At 37.0% G+C, this 12,305-nt stretch overlaps 1 long non-coding RNA gene across 1 annotated transcript; it reads left to right on the top strand.

Annotated features, from left to right (window-relative positions):
• The first annotated feature begins 78 nt into the window (after window positions 1-78).
• Window positions 79-11,319, top strand: LOC110460343. The gene is made up of 3 exons (XR_002464001.1): window positions 79-302; window positions 9,174-9,245; window positions 11,227-11,319. It is a non-coding gene; the product is annotated as an uncharacterized LOC110460343 (long non-coding RNA).
• The last annotated feature ends 986 nt before the right edge of the window (window positions 11,320-12,305 follow it).

Here is a 12,305-nt window from a genome sequence, read left to right as displayed (position 1 = left end):
CGAATGGTTCAACTATTGTATATTAATAGACTAGGTAGATGATGAGTAATGTATGTAAGGTAATAACATCCGGTAAATGTACGATCACGTTCACAGACCTTTGTCTGATACAGGTAAACAGCACACACGTATACCGTGTACACGGATAGCTTTAAGCGGGGTCTCAGGAATACTCAGAGGTCACTGAGGCGTGTCCAGCCCCTGGTATCATTACAGGTGTGTCTCCAGCGCCAGTGTCTTTCCGGAGAGTTTCGGATTTTATCACTAATACACATATATTGGATTTTTTACCGACGATCAAGGTAGGTTGTATATTCTGGACATGACAATATTCGGTACAACATGTTTAACTCTGTTCCCGGTCCCCGTGGACTCTTAGGGACGCCAATTATTGGGGACACGGGGGACACTGTTATTGTCCCGCTTCACCAGTAAATGAAGCAGGCGCCTCCATTCCCCCTCCAAAACGACAATATTCGTCACTCAGCTATTTCGGGTATAAAATTGTTGATTACATTTTAAGTTAAATCCTGGTATGATTCATCGCTCTACACACCCTTTGTTGTAAGCAGCAATGTAATGCCAGGGAATGTCAATATACACAGTCATAATGTACACACGAAGTACATATATATTTATTGATTGGCTATCTGGTACAACTGTATTAAATCAGGTACTGTCAGTATGGCATACAGCCGCGTGTTTTAAAATCACTTATAATCCGTAGAGATATGGACTCAACTGCAGAAATCCCCTGTTAAACGAACAGCATTCTAAAAACTAACGCACCGACACGAGCGCCAATACAACCTTATAAATGAGAACGAAAGTTAGAAACCCGATCATATATCACCGGAAAAAGCTTAATGTTGTCAACACTGATTAGATCAGAAAGCCTTAAGTTGTGGAAATTAACATAAGTTGTTGTATATTGTCCTTATTCGTGTAAATGGAATCGTTAAAAAACTACTAACGCGGGAACTCCCAACACGGAAATATAACTATGACACTCAGTAAAGGCATTGTTTGTAAAGAGTATATCATGTATGCATTGTATATTCTTGTTTTTATTTAATGCTTTATTGACAGTTTTGATGGCGTAGAATTGAGAAAGGTATTTGGAAATTTCGTATACATATGTGAAATGCTTATTTAAAATTGAAAACTTGAAAAAAGTCAGTTATGCTTTTTTTTTCAAAATGGCCGATGGATTTATTGGAAGGTCACGTGTTAGTAAATATTGAACATTGCGAATTAAAGGTTCGGTATTATTGTCACTGTTGGACCTTAACAATTCAATAGTTCAACCAATACACCTCTGTAAAAGTATAAAAATGGTCAGATGAAGAAATCCTTTTGCCTTTGAAGGGTAGTATGCGTGTTCACAGGGGATTCAAAACATATGGTTCAATATCTAAATATAGCAATGCAGAACAGGTAAATCATAATGAGAAGTATCAACACCAGTACACGTATGAAATCTCGGAATATCTAACACTTTTTGTACCTCTACACGGCTGGTACCATCATGGTTACGTTAGTATGTCAATTAACAGGGACATTTACGCAGTTGGCGTACCACTGCAATTCAGTTACGTTAAATGTCTCGACTGTACTTGTAAGTAGCCTGTCGACATAATATAAACACTCTTCCTTGTAAACACCCGGTTTCCCTTAGCAAAAAGGCGTATTAGCATAAAAATGTTCGAAAAAAACCCTCTAGGTTTCAAAAATATTGTAAATTGTACGAAGGTACGCTTTGACCCTTCTTTAGACCTCCCCCTCCCCTAGAACCACCACCACACCCCTCCCCTAGAACCACCACCACACACACACACCACACATATACACACACACACACCAACATGCTTTGTCTATTGGAAAGGGGTAGGTTGTAAACTGAAGCTAGAGTCCAGGGGTGAAGCCCCGATTGGTGGTCAAAAGTTTTCAATATCTTAAGTATGGACATACCTGTGGGTATTTTTAGAAACAGCAGATTAATAATCTCTTTATGACGTCACTTAAATTGTGACGACACGTCACAGTGCTCTCAGCCAGATACAACATTTTTCTCATAACAATTTTTTTTTGCGTCTTGCTTATAACGATAAAAAAACAGCGTAACTTTAAATCTTTAATGCAATAGTTAAGGGATTATTTCGTGGAATATGTGGGTTTTTTTACCTGTAAAATATCGCTTACTTCGACTTTGCCCTGGTTAATATTTATTTCTCAGGTTCATATAACCAGATATTCACCTTATATAACACAAATCAGTAGATAAGTGATGTGCTTGCCAGTGATGTAAAGTAAGTTGGTTCTGATCAAATTTAACTAAGTAAATCCTCCACGACGAAGCCATTTATGTTTTTATTGAACTGCACTCCTTTCGTGTACCTTTGATCGCGGGGCTTAGCTGTCGGCCATATATATAACGTGAAGTACCGATAAGGAATCTGGTGATTAGTTACCATCAAAGTGCGAGAGTGTGTGTACTCTACAAATTTGTGAGGTTCGTAAACATTACAATGGTCCTCTCGGCCTCAACACTTTAACACAAAGTTCTTAGCTCCAGCAATAAATTCTGTTCACGATATCAAAGTGTAGGCATACTCTATATATATGTATCACAATTGTCTGATTCAAAGTAACTCATTCTCCCTGTTTATCAGTAAAAATACTTGTAGATACTCTGAATTTATGTTTGATTGTGACATAACATAAACACGTACTTTCTGTCGTTTTAAGCAATTTGTTGGTTATGTTTTGTTTGTATTTGAACTTTGTCTTTCTCGGCTAGTTAATCCTACCTAAAGTAGAAAAAAATAAAAATAATAGAAAAATAACTTTCATTCAATCCACACTTTTAAAATCGTTTCGCAAATATCCTCTGAACTTATCCAATACATTGTATACAGACGGCCTGTTCGATTCACTCAAACATAAGCTTGACCTACTGTACCCCCTTACGTAACGGTCAATCTGCTTACTGGGACGTACTCATTACATCATTGTTCCAATACGCTGCCCGACTTTGACCCTTTGACCGCTAAGGTCATCTGTTGGTCAATAGGATATTTCCCGCCCTAATGACGCTAAATACTATTACATCACATACTTGTAACATACCCCTGATCGCTAAGCTGATTGTCACAGTGCGAAGCGACGAGTATGGTGGCAAATATCGTGAGCGGACAATAAGTATTTCATACAGAGGACCTGTTGTCTAATTAATATAAATCAGATTGTCAAAGCGAGAAATTGGATTAGAAACCCGTGTGGTCTTACAAAACAATGCAACTTTCTACTATTCTCATTCTTCGAGCACCATATCGCCATACACATTACACATGTCTTATGTTGAGCTAGAAAAACGTTAAGTCGACAATATCTGACAATTCAACAAATAGGACTGGTATAGGCCTAAATGCAATCTCAATTAAGCATCCTTCAAACGTCTGATAATTAAAGCTGGTGGGTTCCGCTGGTATTCTGTGTGATCACTTTCGTTTGCTGATTTGCATTAAAACTGATAAAATAGTATGTTTAACAGTATATGGGTTGTAACGGGCCATGCGGTGTGTTTATCTTCTATGGGACGATTGTGCAGGGTTTACCTTTGCCTCGACATATCTAAGTTCAAACCTACCTGTTTTTAACTTGGAATTTGTGTTCGTTGGTGGTATAAACAGACACACCAGAAATATGTGATACTGGAGAAATAGACATGTATTGATTTATAGCAAAATGTCTCCTCAATCCCAATCTGTTACACGGAACGAAATATTTGTACTTTCAAATCTCAAACCACTTTTAGTGCGATCAGCTGTGTTGTACTCAGCACTTGACCTGTATGATCGGCAGCAAGGTGCTGGGAAGGCCATTTTATGTCCCGTCTGATTGCCTCGGCAGACTTGGGGATTTCCTCTCTAAAATGGCCACAATAAATTTGCTACACGTATTGCAACATTTATGGTATTTTTTTCTCTCTTCTTCCTCAGACGTTTTGTTTCCGAGCTGCCTTCTTGGCACACCTTGCAGGTCGAGGATTGCAAAAAGATTATACTAGCGGTACCTTACAGCCTGCAGAATCGGTGTTTGTTTCTGTGCCCTGTTACTTGGGGACACAACATAGGCCAAAACAAATCTCCTGCGTCCATTGAAAGATTTAGGATCTATATTTTCTCTCTGCTTCCTGACAACCTTTTGTTTCCGAGTGCCGTGCATGGCAAACCTCACGTTTTGTCTCAGCGCTGAACGGTCATCCAAGTGAGGAAGCATTGGGTTTTGGTCCTAGCTCGGGACATCCCGAAGTTCTTAAAAAGATAGTTGATACTCCCTCCTAAACGTTCAGCATTTCGGGTAATTGCAACAACTGGTTCACCCGTTGTGAGTATAACGTGACCGGTTGGAAATCTATCCTGGGTGCCTTCGGCATTGTGTTTCAGTGAGGTAGCACTATAAAAAAAGTCGGCATCAGACCGCGCTATCACAAGGAGGCAATACACCAACATACCTTGCCTCCAGCACACATTCACACATACTCGTGTACATTACACACATAGTAGCATACATTACAAACATGGAGGCACGTACTTAAATGATCTTAATAGAACGTTAAACCCTATAAAACCAACCCGACAGATAAGCAGTGCAGTACAAAGCTAATTGACTTGTTACATGTGATGAGCGGTGCTATACTGAGCTAATTTTCGGGTAGTGGGAAAACGTGTCCCACAACACTCAAACATGTAATGGGTAATGTTTGTAGTTTCAAGGCGAGGGAAAAGAAATCACGATAACTTGAATATTTCATCATCTTTAAGTGTACATAGGTACATAGTGGTGAAAATGAAATGCGTCATTAGTTAAGTAGTAATTTATCTACGGGCGTTTGTATTAACGATGTTTGTAATCACCACTATAGCACTACATAGAGATGTGTAAATTATGACAGTGGTAATTTGTACACCACTATAACACTACATAGAGATGTGTAAATTATGACAGTGGTAATTTGTACACCACTATAACACTACATAGGGATGTGTAAATTATGACAGTGGTAATTTGTACACCACTATAACACTACATAGAGATGTGTAAATTATGACAGTGGTAATTTGTACACCACTATAACACTACATAGAGATGTGTAAATTATGACAGTGGTAATTTGTACACCACTATAACACTACATAGAGATGTGTAAATTATGACAGTGGTAATTTGTACACCACTATAACACTACATAGAGATGTGTAAATTATGACAGTGGTAATTTGTACACCACTATAACACTACATAGAGATGTGTAAATTATGACAGTGGTAATTTGTACACCACTATAACACTACATAGAGATGTGTAAATTATGACAGTGGTAATTTGTACACCACTATAACACTACATAGAGATGTGTAAATTATGACAGTGGTAATTTGTACACCACTATAACACTACATAGAGATGTGTAAATTATGACAGTGGTAATTTGTACACCACTATAACACTACATAGAGATGTGTAAATTATGACAGTGGTAATTTGTACACCACTATAACACTACATAGAGATGTGTAAATTATGACAGTGGTAATTTGTACACCACTATAACACTACATAGAGATGTGTAAATTATGACAGTGGTAATTTGTACACCACTATAACACTACATAGAGATGTGTAAATTATGACAGTGGTAATTTGTACACCACTATAACACTACATAGAGATGTGTAAATTATGACAGTGGTAATTTGTACACCACTATAACACTACATAGAGATGTGTAAATTATGACAGTGGTAATTTGTACACCACTATAACACTACATAGAGATGTGTAAATTATGACAGTGGTAATTTGTACACCACTATAACACTACATAGAGATGTGTAAATTATGACAGTGGTAATTTGTACACCACTATAACACTACATAGAGATGTGTAAATTATGACAGTGGTAATTTGTACACCACTATAACACTACATAGAGATGTGTAAATTATGACAGTGGTAATTTGTACACCACTATAACACTACATAGAGATGTGTAAATTATGACAGTGGTAATTTGTACACCACTATAACACTACATAGAGATGTGTAAATTATGACAGTGGTAATTTGTACACCACTATAACACTACATAGAGATGTGTAAATTATGACAGTGGTAATTTGTACACCACTATAACACTACATAGAGATGTGTAAATTATGACAGTGGTAATTTGTACACCACTATAACACTACATAGAGATGTGTAAATTATGACAGTGGTAATTTGTACACCACTATAACACTACATAGAGATGTGTAAATTATGACAGTGGTAATTTGTACACCACTATAACACTACATAGAGATGTGTAAATTATGACAGTGGTAATTTGTACACCACTATAACACTACATAGAGATGTGTAAATTATGACAGTGGTAATTTGTACACCACTATAACACTACATAGAGATGTGTAAATTATGACAGTGGTAATTTGTACACCACTATAACACTACATAGAGATGTGTAAATTATGACAGTGGTAATTTGTACACCACTATAACACTACATAGAGATGTGTAAATTATGACAGTGGTAATTTGTACACCACTATAACACTACATAGAGATGTGTAAATTATGACAGTGGTAATTTGTACACCACTATAACACTACATAGAGATGTGTAAATTATGACAGTGGTAATTTGTACACCACTATAACACTACATAGAGATGTGTAAATTATGACAGTGGTAATTTGTACACCACTATAACACTACATAGAGATGTGTAAATTATGACAGTGGTAATTTGTACACCACTATAACACTACATAGAGATGTGTAAATTATGACAGTGGTAATTTGTACACCACTATAACACTACATAGAGATGTGTAAATTATGACAGTGGTAATTTGTACACCACTATAACACTACATAGAGATGTGTAAATTATGACAGTGGTAATTTGTACACCACTATAACACTACATAGAGATGTGTAAATTATGACAGTGGTAATTTGTACACCACTATAACACTACATAGAGATGTGTAAATTATGACAGTGGTAATTTGTAATCACCACTATAACACTACATAGAGATGTGTAAATTATGACAGTGGTAATTTGTACACCACTATAACACTACATAGAGATGTGTAAATTATGACAGTGGTAATTTGTACACCACTATAACACTACATAGAGATGTGTAAATTATGACAGTGGTAATTTGTACACCACTATAACACTACATAGAGATGTGTAAATTATGACAGTGGTAATTTGTACACCACTATAACACTACATAGAGATGTGTAAATTATGACAGTGGTAATTTGTACACCACTATAACACTACATAGAGATGTGTAAATTATGACAGTGGTAATTTGTACACCACTATAACACTACATAGAGATGTGTAAATTATGACAGCGGTAATTTGTACACCACTATAACACTACATAGAGATGTGTAAATTATGACAGTGGTAATTTGTACACCACTATAACACTACACCTCGGATACAAATTTTATGTTAAACTATCCTCTGTGGCCCGTCACTATCACCCACTGTCATCTCGCTCCCACACTATAGTTGTTATTCAGCCGTGTAATATCATCACCAGGTTAGAAAGATGTAAATAAGGACATTTTACTTATAACATTTATTAAGATAAGACCCGGACATATGATAGCCCACCAACATTCTACAGTGTATCTGTTACGATTCAAAAGAAACACTTTTTTAGTGATATCTCATGTTCTTCGGGTTTTTGTTAACATTTATTGTTATTTTATTCACATAATTCTCTTTGGTCATTTGAACGGTTTTTGATGGTTTTGTATATTCTTTGCCTTTATGAGGTGTCCGGAGCACGTTTCCGCAACAAATATTGAAATGTAGGAACTCTCTCGTGCCTCCTGGGTTATACTTAACACCAATTTTAGATCTCATTCAAATATTAGTTTTTTTATTTCAAAAATTGTACAAAGGAAAGAAAGTAAAATGAATTAAAATTTCAGTATGATAATAAATTAAAAAAGTGTTGGCGAGCATAGCGAGACGAGTTTGTTTCATTCCCCAACTTACCGCATGTACAAATGGTTTTCAAACAAACTACACCAGGGGCGTTTCTAGGATATTTGAAAGAGGCCAGGGGCGTAGAATCAAATCTTTTGGACCTTTTTTTGCTAAAAAACATAAAATAATTGTGAAATGCACTAATGTAACGGTTCCTGACTTGGAGCATGTATATTTTATACTACGATAGTGTTTTTTGTTTTTTTTTAAAGGGGCCATTACGCCCTCACCTGAACCCGCCCCCGAACTACACCATGTCCACCCATTTTTAACCGAAACCCCTTGAGGTAATGCAAAATAGGTTAGAAATGTGTAATTTTATATAAATTATGAATACTTGTTTCTCTCCGTCCGTTGACCTCCAATTAAGGATTATATATTTTGCAAAATCTTGACTAGAGAGAGAGCTTAAAAAACCGTTTAGTTAAACATGTTGGGTTCTGTTCATTTTAATATGACCATTATAGATTAAAATAAACTGAACTAACCATTTTGGAGGCCATGGAACAGTCATGTTGGTAAGGGGAAGAATGTCTACTGCAAAAACAAGGTCGGTAAGTTTTTAACTGACTGTCTCACGGACATCGAACTCGGATTTTTATTTGCTACCATAATTTTGTCAGCTCATCCTGAATATGTTACTGGTTACTTTATACATAGTCTGGAAGATGTACTTTACCTGTTGTTGCATTCTTAATATCAGTGTCGTCGCTTTTTACTAAAATCTGGGGTTAAGATGTAGGAGAAAGGTGATCAGCTATATATCTATATATAACTCTCGGGTAGGGTTCCGATACCCGCCATACGTACGTATGGTAGTTTGCTTTAATCCTACAATTACAGGAGGTGACTTATATCGGTCCCACTTCACTCACTCATCATCTGTATGCCTTAATTATGATTTAACAATGTCCATCTACTGCATTTCGGACACTGTCAATGTCACATGCTGTCGACTCAGCTTCACAACGAAATATCACAAACTGTTAAATATTTGATATTGGTTAAGATAAAAGACCGATGATTTTCTAGTTCATATGACAATTCCTCACGTTCATAATGTATTTTTTCCAGGTTGTCATGACAACATGCTAAGGCTTCTGATCTATATCGCCAGTCTTTACCTGGCCAACGCCCAAGTACGAGGTAAGTTATGCATTTATATTTCGAAACAAAAAATGACAGGATTAATTACCGAGGCATTGGACTCTTTACCAAGCCATTGGACTATTTACGGAGACATAGGACTATTTACGGAGATATAGGACTATTTTACTTAGACAAGGACTATTTACTTAGACAAGGACTATTTACTGTGATATGGAACTTACGATGTAGACCAGGGACTATTGATGAAGTTATGGACTTATTTACTGAAACATGACTTTTCCCTGTGACACTGGACTATTTACTGAGATACAGGACTATTTGCTGAGATACAGGACTATTTACCGAGATACAGGACTATTTACTGAGATACAGGACTATTTACAGTGACATGACTTTTCCCTGTGACACTGGACTACTTACTGAGATACAGGACTATTTACAGTGACATGACTTTTCTCTGTGACACTGGACTATTTACTGAGATACAGGACTATTTACAGTGACATGACTTTTCCCTGTGACACTGGACTACTTACTGAGATACAGGACTATTTACAGTGACATGACTGTTCCCTGTGACACTGGACTATTTACTGAGATACAGGACTATTTACTGAAATACATGACTATTTACTGTGAGGCAGGACTATTTACTGATATACATGACTATTTAATGTGATACAGGACTATTTACTGAGTTACAGGACTATTTACTGAGACATGACTTTTCCCTGTGACACTGGACTATTTACTGAGATACAGGACTATTTACTGAGATACAGGACTATTTACTGAGATACATGACTATTTAATGTGATACAGGACTATTTACTGAGATACAGGACTATTTACAGTGACATGACTTTTCCCTGTGACACTGGACTATTTACTGAGATACAGGACTATTTACTGAGATACAGGACTTTTGACTGAGCTCAGGACTATTTACTGAGACTTTTGACTGTACATTGGAGTATTTACTGAGACTTCCTCCTTTATGACAGTATAATTAAGTTTGTAATAATAACACCTGTATGTTAGTTGATACACTTGTATCTTATGACACACATGTATATTATGATGTTATAAAAAAATGTACATCTATATCCCTCTGTAATGATGGTACACCTGTATGGTATGATGATACACCTGTATGTTCTGATGTTACACTTGTATGTTCTGATGATACACCTGTATGTTCAGATGATACACCTGTATGTTCTGATTATACACCTGTATGCAACAAGGGTACACCTGTATGTTCTGATGATACACCTGTATGTTCTGATGATACACCTGTATGTTCTGATTATACACCTGTATGCAACGAGGGTACACATGTATGTTCTGATGATACACTTGTATGTTCTGATGATACACATGTATGTTCTGATGATACACTTGTATGTTCTGATGATACACATGTATGTTCTAATGATACACTTGTATGTTCTGATGATACATTTGTATGTTCTGATGATACACTTGTATGTTCTAATGATACACCTGTATGTTCTGATGATACACTTGTATGTTCTGATGATACACCTGTATGTTCTGATGATATACCTGTATGTTATGATGGTACACATGTATGTTATGATGATACACCTGTATGTTCTGATGATACACCTGTATGTTATGATGATACACCTGTATGTGACGATGATACACCTGTATGTGATGATGATACACCTGTGTGTGACGATGATACACCTGTATGTGACGATGATACACCTGTATGTGACGATGATATACCTGTATGTGACGATGATACACCTGTATGTGACGATGATACACCTGTATGTGACAATGATATACCTGTATGTTATGATGATACACCTGTATGTGAAGATGATACACCTGTATGTGACGATGATACACCTGTATGCGACAATGATACACCTGTATGTGACAATGATACACCTGTATGTTATGATGATACACCTGTATGTGACAATGATACACCTGTATGTGACGCTGATACACCTGTATGTAATGCTATTTAACTTTGTAGATTGTCCCCTGCTGTGGGTGCGAGATGACGTTAGCCAGAGATGTTACCAGTTTGTATATGACCAGCAGTCTTATGAAACTGCCACAATGTTATGTGCGGTAAGTTGTTACTTTCCTTATCACTGTGATGGTGTGCAATAACACAGGTAGAAAGTCTCTTTTCTCTGGACGGATATTGCTTCAAGTTCATCCACCCAACTGTCCTGCTGCCCACTGTTCCACATTGCATTCTGGGAAAGTACTTTTATGATTATTGAAGGATTTCAGCAAAATCTGAGATGTGGTAATACTCCAGGCAAGTTGAATATAAGCAAAATCTGCATATATTTACTTAAAAGGCAGTGATCAGGCCAAATACAAAAATGCATGGAATCAGTGCCGATAGACTTGATGCTTAATCTTACGGATCCCAGTCCCACTGCAGGTAAAACACTTCAGAGAACGTCATACATATAGTAAATTGCCCTTAATTTCGAATTCTATATTGCTGTATTGTAACTGTGTCCGGGTGCTACCGTTGGCCAGGTAGCTCAGGTGGTTAGAGTAATATATCAAGATTGGAGGTCCAGGGTTCAAATCCTGGTCTGCCATTTTTACATACAGAACACTGCTTATTGTGCATTTTATTTATTTTTTCATACATTTAGAATCTAGTTCCACAAAATATTATTTGCTTTTAAAAAATATTTCATCAAAGGTATAGTAACAATGGAAAATAAAAGTTCCCAGTACATAGTTACATTTTATTGTAGTGGTAGAGGGGGTGTTTGGTAGCGGTACAGGGAGTGTTTGGTAGTGGTACAGAGAGTGTTTGGTAGTGGTACAGGGAGTGTTTGGTAGTGGTACAGGGAGTGTTTGGTAGTGGTACAGGGAGTGTTTGGTAGTGGTACAGGGAGTGTTTGGTAGTGGTACAGGGAGTGTTTGGTAGTGGTACAGGGAGTGTTTGGTAGTGGTACAGGGAGTGTTTGGTAGTGGTACAGGGAGTGTTTGGTAGTGGTACAGGGAGTGTTTGGTAGTGGTACAGGGAGTGTTTGGTAGTGGTACAGGGAGTGTTTGGTAGTGGTACAGGGAGTGTTTGGT

The sequence above is a fragment of the Mizuhopecten yessoensis genome, unplaced genomic scaffold (genome assembly GCF_002113885.1).
Source record: "Mizuhopecten yessoensis strain PY_sf001 unplaced genomic scaffold, ASM211388v2 scaffold10359, whole genome shotgun sequence".
NCBI lineage: Eukaryota > Metazoa > Mollusca > Bivalvia > Pectinida > Pectinidae > Mizuhopecten > Mizuhopecten yessoensis.
This window is presented reverse-complemented; position numbering and strand designations above follow the sequence as displayed.